Source organism: Triticum aestivum, chromosome 5A (genome assembly GCF_018294505.1).
Source record: "Triticum aestivum cultivar Chinese Spring chromosome 5A, IWGSC CS RefSeq v2.1, whole genome shotgun sequence".
Classification (NCBI taxonomy): Eukaryota; Viridiplantae; Streptophyta; class Magnoliopsida; order Poales; family Poaceae; genus Triticum; species Triticum aestivum.
This window is the reverse complement of record NC_057806.1, coordinates 227,617,253-227,626,671: the sequence shown is the minus strand read 5'-3', so window position 1 is coordinate 227,626,671 and position 9,419 is coordinate 227,617,253.

The following is a 9,419-nucleotide window of genomic DNA, read 5'->3' as shown; positions in this document are numbered from 1 at the left end:
CGGCGAGATCCGGCCCGGGAGCACCTCGCCGCCGTCATCCCGCTCCGGCGAGCTCCAGCCCCGCCGTGAACAGTGCCCGCCGCCGCCTCGGTTCGCGCGCCGGTCAAACCCTAGATCTGAGGGCTGTTTTTTTTCTAAGTCCCTGATATTTTCAGTCCAAGTGCTCATGTTCATGACCCCGTAACTTTGCATCCGTAGCTCCGATTCATGCATATAGCATATCAAAATGTTCATCTCAGAGAGTACATCACTTCATTCCATTGCATCATTTTCATTTGAGTTCATCTTGATGCCCGATATGCTGTTAGAAGAGGGATACTTGAGATAATTGTCAGATCTGCTATTCCATTTAGGTTTTTGTCATTTTTTGCCATGATTATTGTGTGCATGCTATGCCCTGATGCTCTACATGTGTTTTGTTAAGGGTCTTGTCATCTTTTCAGAGGTGCAACCCATGTATTTTTGTGATGTGTGTGGTGACTAGTGCAAGCTTGCAAAGTGGTGCACTTGCTAATTCTGTTTTCAGGGACTTAGTAATTTCACTAAGTCCTTGACCTGTTTATCTCATGATGCCATATGTTCATGTTGTTTTCTAGTGATCCGTGCCTCTTTTGAGGATGATAAGTAAGGATGTTTTGTTAATATTGTAGTTCTCTATCCATCCATGTATTTGTTTGTAATTATGGAGCACCCTAGCTTGAGTCAATCGAGCTCTACTTTTGCTACTTCGTGAATCTGGGCAGATTGTCAACTTGTTTGCAATTTTGCCGGTGATGTTGTAGTTGATCCGTGCATGCTATGCTATTGTTCTTGCCATGTCTAGCTTGCATTTTGTGCCTTCTTGATGGATGCATGCTTGTCTTGCCATGACTTGCACCATAGTGAGTGCATCGAGCTCGTAAACATGCCTACTTGAGTTATATTTCAGCATGTGTCAGTTTTTCACTAAGTTTGGAAACTGATTATGTTTTTGCTATGTTCAAATGCTTGCAATTGTATTTTCTGATCCCTTTTGGCTCAAGGTCACTAAGGGACTTTTGTTAAGCTCTTTGAGTAGCTCCATGCCATGCTTTACTTTGTCATGATCAGGTCCTGTAGTATGTAGTTTTGTTGCTCCGAAGAGTGCTACCTGATCTGAAATTTCAGACAAGTGTTAATTTCACTAAGTCTGAAATCTGTTTGTCATATGCATTTTTGCCATACTTGTTTAACCCTGTTAATGGATGAATTGGCCGTAGCTCAGTGCTAGACTTTTGTTAAGCATCTTGTGTGCATCCCTGCCATGTATTTTGTTGTCATGTTTGGGTGCTGTAGCATGTTCATCTCGTTGCATTTAGATGGCTACTTACTGTAAATCGCAGACCGGTGTCATTTTTGAATCGCTTGCCATTTCCAAACCATAACTCCGATTCCGGCGTTCTTTATATTGTTTTCAAGCGATTTCATCGCATCTTTCCATTGGCATACTTGGATTTCCATGTTGAGGCCAGGTTCATGCAATTCCTATCATATCTTGCATTTTGCATCCCGCATCGCATCCCGCATAGCATATCATCTTTGCATTGTGTTGTTTGAGTTTGCACGTGGTTGATTGTATCCTTGTTGCTTGTTTGTCTTGTTTGGGTAGATCCGGGAGACGAGTTTGCTAACGAGGAGACCGTTGAGTTTGCTTTTGAGGATCCAGTCAACTCTGACAACTGTGCAGGCAAGATGATCATACCCTCGAAATCACTACTATCTTTGCTTTGCTAGATGCTCGCTCTTTTGCTATGCCATTGCTATGATGCCTACCACTTGCTTTCAAGCCTCCCAAATTGCCATGTCAAACCTCTAACCCACCATTGTCCTAGCAAACCGTTGATTGGCTATGTTACCGCTTTGCTCAGCCCCTCTTATAGCGTTGCTAGTTGCAGGTGAAGATTGGGGGCCGTTCCTTGTTGGAACCTTTATTTACTTGTTGGGATATCATTATATTGCCATGTTATCTTAATGCATCTATATACTTGGTAAAGGGTGGAAGGCTCGGCCTCTCGCCTAGTGTTTTGTTCCACTCTTGCCGCCCTAGTTTCTGTCATATCGGTGTTATGTTTCCGGATTTTTGCGTTCCTTACGCGGTTGGGTTATAATGGGAACCCCTTGATAGTTCGCCTTGATTAAAGCTTTTCCAGCATCGCCCAACCTTGGTTTTACCATTTGCCACCTAGCCTTTTCTTTCCCTTGGGTTCTGCAGACTCAAGGGCATCATTATTTTAACCCCCCGGGCCAGTGCTCCTCTGAGTGTTGGTCCAAACTGTCAGCCGCCGGTGGCTACCAGGGGCAACTCTGGGCTGGCCTACCGGAAGTTTAGACAATCTGAGTGTTCCCTGAGAAAGAGATATGTGCAGCTCCTATCAGGATTTGTCGGCACATTCGGGCGGTGTTGCTGGTCTTGTTTTAACCTGTCGAAGTGTCTTGAAGAACCGAGATACCGAGTCTGATTGGAACGTCTTGGGAGGAGGTCTATTCCTTCGTTGACCGTGAGAGCTTGTCATGGGCTAAGTTGGGACTCCCCCGCAGGGATTGAACTTTCAAAAGTCGTGCCCGCGGTTATGGGCAGATGGGAATTTGTTAATGTCCGGTTGTAGATAACTTGAACCTTAATCAATTAAAATGAATCAACTGAGTGTGTTACCGTGATGGCCTCTTCTCGGCGGAGTCCGGGAAGTGGACACGGTGTTGGAGTAATGCTTGCGCATGTTGCTCTCTAGTTTCTCACTCGTGCTTTGCCTCCTCTTCTCGCTCTCTTTTGCGAATAAGTTTGCCACCATATTTGCTAGTCGCTTGCTGCAGCTCCACTTATTTACCTTGCCTTACCTATAAGCTTAAATAGTCTTGATCGCGAGGGTGCGAGCTTGCTGAGTCCCTGTAGCTCACAGATTACTATTACACCAGATGCAGGGCCTGATGATTCCGCTCCAGGAGACGCATATGAGCTCAAGTGGGAGTTCAACGAGGACTCTCAACGTTACTATGTTTCCTTTCTCGATGATCAGTAGTGGTGCCCAGTTGGGGGTGATTGGGACCGTGTCGCTTGTTGGGTTATCTTTTATTTTGGCGCCGTAGTCGGGCCATGAGTGTTTGGTTGATGTAATGTTATTTATGTACTTGATTGACGTGGCGAGTGTAAGCCAACTATGTTATCTCCCCTTTATTAGTTATATTACATGGGATGTTGTGAAGATTGCCTAACTTGCGACATATGCCTTCAATGCGATTATGTCTCTAAGTCGTGCCTCGACATGTGGGAGCTATAGTCGCATCGAGGGTGTTACAAGTTGGTAATCAGAGCCTTCCTTGACCTTAGGAGCCCCATTGCTTGATCGTTTTTAGCGGCCGAGTTGTGTCTAGAAAAATGTTTTGAGTCTTTTAGGAATTATATATCAAAGAGCTTAGGAATTCTTTTTACTTCCGAGTCTCCTCATCGCTCTGGTAAGGCATCCTAACGTAGAGTTTTGACTATTCTCTTCTCAAATTTCACTAAAAAAAATTTAGGATCACGCGGATATCTTGGAATCATTCCGATGGTTTTATGATGAGAACATTGTCTTGGTGCCTCCTGTCAGGGGTTTAGTGGAAGTGTCCCGGGGAGTTGAGCTCTGAGGTGTTGTCATCATAATTTTATCGTTGCAGTTCTGGAATACCTGAGTCTAGTACGCCGACATCGAAAATCTCTTTTATGCAGTTCGTTGGTGAGATAACCTCGACGCCACCCAATACTGGGGCGGGAGTTCGGGAGTATCGCCATAACTTGTATAACGGATGCTTTTCGAAGGTTGAGGTAGATGGTTTCCGAAGGTTTCTTGGTTATGTGTTGAAGGATGGATACAGCTGGATGTAGGATTTGCTAGTTTGGGTGAGATATTATGCTTCCCCTGTATCCCCAACACCTGATTGCATAACCGGAAAGGTTCGGGAGTTTCATAGGTGGGAATTCTAGTAGCTCTAGTTCTTCTTCCACGGATATTGGTTTGAGATTGGGATTTCTTACCTATTATTCGTTCTTGATCCATACCTTGTTGATTTATTTCTCTACCTTAATTCTGCGTGGCTTCTCAATTTATGGAGATGTGACCATTTCAAGAGGAATGCATTCGTTCATTTTGTTCGGATGTGAAGACTATATGTTGCAATTTTTCATTCCGTTGGATTCAGCTTCAATATTTGTCTATCAATGTGCTAATGGTGGTCAACCTCTTCAGGATGGCTCCTCCAACGCGCACGACTCCGAATCCTGATCCGCCACCACCTCCCCCTCCTCCGGAGGCATGGCAAGCTGTGATGGCCACAACCAATGCAAACACACAGTTGATCATGCAAATTCTTCAAGAGCGCAATCAAGGCAACCAAGGGAATCAAGGCAGCAATCAGAATCACTTTGCTTCACTCAACCAGTTCCTTGCTAACGGGCCAAAGACTTTCAGCAATTGTGTTGAAGCAACCGATGCTGACGATTGGCTAGTGGATCTGTGCAAGCATTTCGAGTGCAGTAACGTCAGGCCTGAGGACTTTGTCAAGTTCGCTTCCTTCCAACTCAAAGACCAAGCTGCAGAATGGTTCCAGTAGTACAAGGACTCCAGAGGTGGACATGTTATCATTTGGGATGATTTCCGTCGAGATTTCCGAGCTCATCATATTCCCCAGAGCGTGGTTGAAAGCAAGCGTGAGGAATTCCGCAATCTGAAGCAAGGCTCTTTGTTTGTCTATGACTACAACAAGTTGTTCCAAAAGCTCGCCCGCTTTGCCAAGCAGGACGTCCCTGATGAGAAGAGCATGATATACCAGTTCAGGGGTGGTCTCAGAGAAGAAATTCAGCTAGCTCTTGTTCTCTTCGAGCCCTTGAGATACGATGAGTTCTACAACATGGCACTGAAGCAAGAGGCTGCTCAGTTGAGGTGTGATGCTTCCAAGAAGTGAGTCAGAGATGTTACTCCTTCTTCCTCTACTCAAGTGGCCAAGCAGCAGAAGTTTTGGCTTCCTCCTCCTCCGTTCCGTCAGCCGTATCAGCAAAAGAGCAAAGGTGGTAGTGGTTCTTCCCACCCACCTAACCCTGGCTTTCAGAACAAGACTTCGTCTCAACCTCCAAGATCGAGTGCTCCGTATCACCGTCCGCTTTCAGAGGTCACGTGCAACAAGTGCCAACAGAAGGGTCACTATGCCAACAAGTGTTTCAACCAGAGGCGTCTTCCTCCTCCTCCTCCTGTCAGATCGGCAAGTACAGCTGTGGTCAAGCATAACCCCAAGTACGACAAGGTCAATATGGTGAATGCAGCTCAGGCAGAGGACTCGTCAGATGTGATCATGGGTAACCTTCATTTTAATGATGTTCCCGCAAAAGTTCTTTTTGACACGGGTGCATCGCATTGCTTTATCTCGAGACCTTTTGCATCTAAGCATGGGTGGTTTTCTCAAGTTATGCATAAGCCATTAGCAGTCGTCTCTCCGGGTAGATGCTTGCTTGCTAACTACGAAGTTCCGGATATTTCTATCTCGATGGGTGATTTCAAGTTTCTAGCTTCTCCAATGATCCTTGGTAACTCGGATATTGATCTTATTCTCGGGATGGATTAGCTTTCTGAGCACAAGGCTCAGCTTGATTGTGCAGCCAGGCAAATTCAAGTGACTCATTCGTCTGAGGATGTAATTGTCTTTGCCGCTCGGGATAATACCATCCGTCTGTTTTCTCTCAATGAGAAGGGTGAACTCGATGCCATCTCTCAAATTCCAGTCGTTTGTGAATATCAAGACGTCTTTCCAGAAGAGCTTCCAGGAATGCCTCCGCACCGGCCAGTCGAATTCATTATTGATCTTGAGCCTGGCACGGAACCTATGTGCAAACGTCCTTACAAGCTCGGACATGAAGAGTTGAAGGAGCTGAAGAAGCAACTCGATATTCAAGAGAAAATGGGTCTCATCCGGCCTAGTTCTTCTCCGTGGGGTTGTGGTGTTCTTTTTGTGAAGAAGAAGGATGGAACGGACCAATTTTGTGTTGATTACCGTCCAGTGAACAAGAAGACCATCAAGAACAAATACCCACTTCCCAACATCAATGAGCTATTCGAACAACTCAAAGGTTCCCAAGTATTCTCCAAGCTTGATCTCCGTATGGGTTATCATCAGATTCGAATCCGTGAGCAAGATATTCCCAAGACGGCTTTCAGGACAAGCTTTGGTTCATATGAATACACTGTCATGTCTTTTGGCCTCGTCAACGCTCCTCCGACGTTCTCTCGCATGATGAACTTCATCTTCAACGCCTACACCAATGACTTCGTTTTGGTCTATCTCGACGACATTCTGGTTTTCTCCAAGAACAAGGAAGATCATGCCAAGCACTTGCGTTTGGTTCTTGATAAGCTCAGGGAACATCAGTTCTACGCCAAGTTCTCCAAGTGTGAATTTTGGCTCGATGAGGTTCTTTATCTTGGTCATATCATCTCTGCCAAGGGCATTGCCGTGAATCCTGAGAAGGTGTCTGCAATTGTGAATTGGGAACCTCCTCAGAACGTGAAGCAACTCCGCAGCTTCCTCGGTCTCGCAAGCTATTGCCGAAGATTCGTTGAAAACTTTTCTAAGATCACGAAGCCTCTCTCAAATCTTCTCCAGAAGCACGTCAAGTACGTTTGGTCTACGGAGTGTGATATTGCTTTCAACACTTTGAAAGAGAAATTGATCGCTGCTCCAGTTCTCACTCCGCCTGATGAATCCAAGCCGTACGAGGTCTTTTGTGATGCCTCTCTCCAAGGTCTTGGAGCGATATTGATGCAAGAGAAGAAAGTTGTTGCTTATACCTCCCGCCAGTTGAAGCCTAATGAGAAAAACTACCCCACTCATGATCTCGAGTTGGCGGCAGTTGTGCATGCTCTTTTGACTTGGAGACATCTTCTATTGGGAAGAAAAGTGGACATTTTCACTGATCACAAGAGTCTCAAGTACATCTTCACTCAGCCTAATCTCAACCTCAGGCAAACTCGATGGGTCAAAATGATTCAAGAGTATAATCCGAGTATCGAGTATACTCCAGGCAAGGCCAATGTGATTGCTGACGCATTGAGCAGGAAAGCTTACTGCAACAGTCTGATTCTCAAGCCTTATCAACCCGAGCTTTGTGAAGCTTTCCGCAAACTTAACCTGCAAGTTGTTCCTCAAGGTTTCCTTGCCAACCTTCAAGCCTATCCTACCTTGGAAGACCAGATTCGCCAAGCCCAGCTTCTTGATGCTATGGTGAAAAAGGTGAAGATTGGGATTGCCAAGAGTCAGTCCAAGTACAAGTGCTACCGCCTTGATGACAAGGACACTCTCTTCTTTGAGGATCGTATTGTTGTACCCAAAGGTGAACTTCGTAAAGTGATCATGAACGAGGCTCACAATTCTCTCATCTCCATCCACCCTGGGAGCACGAAGATGTATCAGGACCTCAAGCAAGCTTATTGGTGGACTCGAATGAAGCACGAGATTGCTCAATTCGTGAATGAATGTGATGTCTGCAGAAAAGTGAAGGCAGAACACCAAAGGCCAGCAGGTCTCCTCCAACCTCTTGACATTCCAGAATGGAAGTTTGACCACATTGAAATGGACTTCGTGACTGGGTTCCCAAAGTCCAAGCGTGGCAATGATACTATATTCGTTGTCATCGACAAACTCACCAAAGTGGCTCCCTTTCTGCCTGTCAAAGAGTCGATCACTGCAGCTCAATTGGCGGAACTCTATACCTCTCGAATTGTCTCTCTGCACGTATTCCTCAAGTGATCTCTTCAGACTGTGGCAGCATCTTTACCTCGAAGTTCTGGGTTTCTTTTCAGGAGGCCATGGGCACGAACATCCGCTTCAGCACAGCTTTCCATCCTCAAACTAGCGGTCAAGTCGAGCGTGTCAACCAGATTCTTGAAGATATGCTCAGGGATTGTGTGATCTCCTTCGGCATGAAATGGGAGAATTGTCTTCTTTATGCTGAATTCTCCTACAACAACAGTTTTCAAGCAAGTTCGGGCAAGGCCCCATTTGAAATTCTGTATGGCAGGAAGTGCCGTACCCCTCTCAACTGGTCCGAAACCGGTGAACGTCAGCTTTTGGGTAATGACTTAATCACAGAGGCAGAAGAAATGTGCCAAGTCATTCGTGATAACCTCAAAGCAGCCCAATCCCGCCAGAAGAGCTACTATGATAGTAAGCACCGTGATTTGGCTTTCGAGGTCGGAGATCATGTTTACCTCCGCGTCTCTCCTATGAAAGGTACTCGTCGCTTCGGTATCAAAGGGAAGCTTGCCCCTAGATACGTGGGACCTTTCAAGATTGTCAGCAAGAGAGGCGACCTCGCCTATGAACTCGAACTTCCTTCAAACTTTGCAAATGTTCATGACGTGTTCCATGTCTCTTAGCTTCAAAAGTGCTTCAAGACTCCTGACCGCACCGTCAACTTCGAGGACATTGAGCTCCAAGAAGATCTCTCCTATCGTGAGCACCCAGTCGCTATTCTTGAAGAGACTGGACTCAAGACTCGCAACAAGTCAATCAAATTTCTCAAAGTCAATTGGTCACATCATTCCGACCGTGAAGCTACCTGGGAACACGAGGATCACTTCCGTTCTGAGTACCCGGCATTCTTTCAGTCCTAGATCTCGGGACGAGATCCTTTCATAGTGGTGGAGTGTTGTAACACCCCGGATGTAACTTTCCCATTTTGTACTCCAACTCTTGCCGTTTCCGGCATTAAGTTATATTTATTTTCTCGGGTTCGGGTTCTTTGTCTCTGTGTGTTGTTGTCATTGTCATGCATCTCATATCATGTCATCATGTGCATTGCATTTGCATACATGTTCGTCTCATGCATTCGAGCATTTTCCCCGTTGTCCGTTTTGCATTCCGGCGCTTCGTTCTCCTCCGGTGGTCATTTCTAGATTTCTTTCGTGTGTGGGGATTAAACATTTCCGGATTGGACCGAGACTTGCCAAGCGGCCTTGGTTTACTACCGGTAGACCGCCTGTCAAGTTTCGTATCATTTGGACTTCGTTTGATACTCCAACGGTTAACCGAGGGACCGAAAAGGCCTCGTGTGTGTTGCATCCCAACACCCCTCCAATTTGGCCCAAAACCCACCTAACTCTGCTCCATCATCTAGAGCGTTCGATCACGATTGCGTGGCCTAAAACCGCACCTCATTTGGACTCTCCTAGCTCCTCCTATGCCTATTTATACCCCCTCCCCGAAAAATCCGGATCCCCTCGTCCTCAAACCCTAAAAATCCGTCTCCGTCGCCGCCGGACGTGTCCGGGGGAGCCGGACAACGTATGCCCGTCACCGCCGCCAACCGCCGGCCGCCACCTGTCCGTGCCCCGCGCCCACTTCCCCGCCGGCCCGCCGGGCCCGCCTCCGGCCCCCGCGGC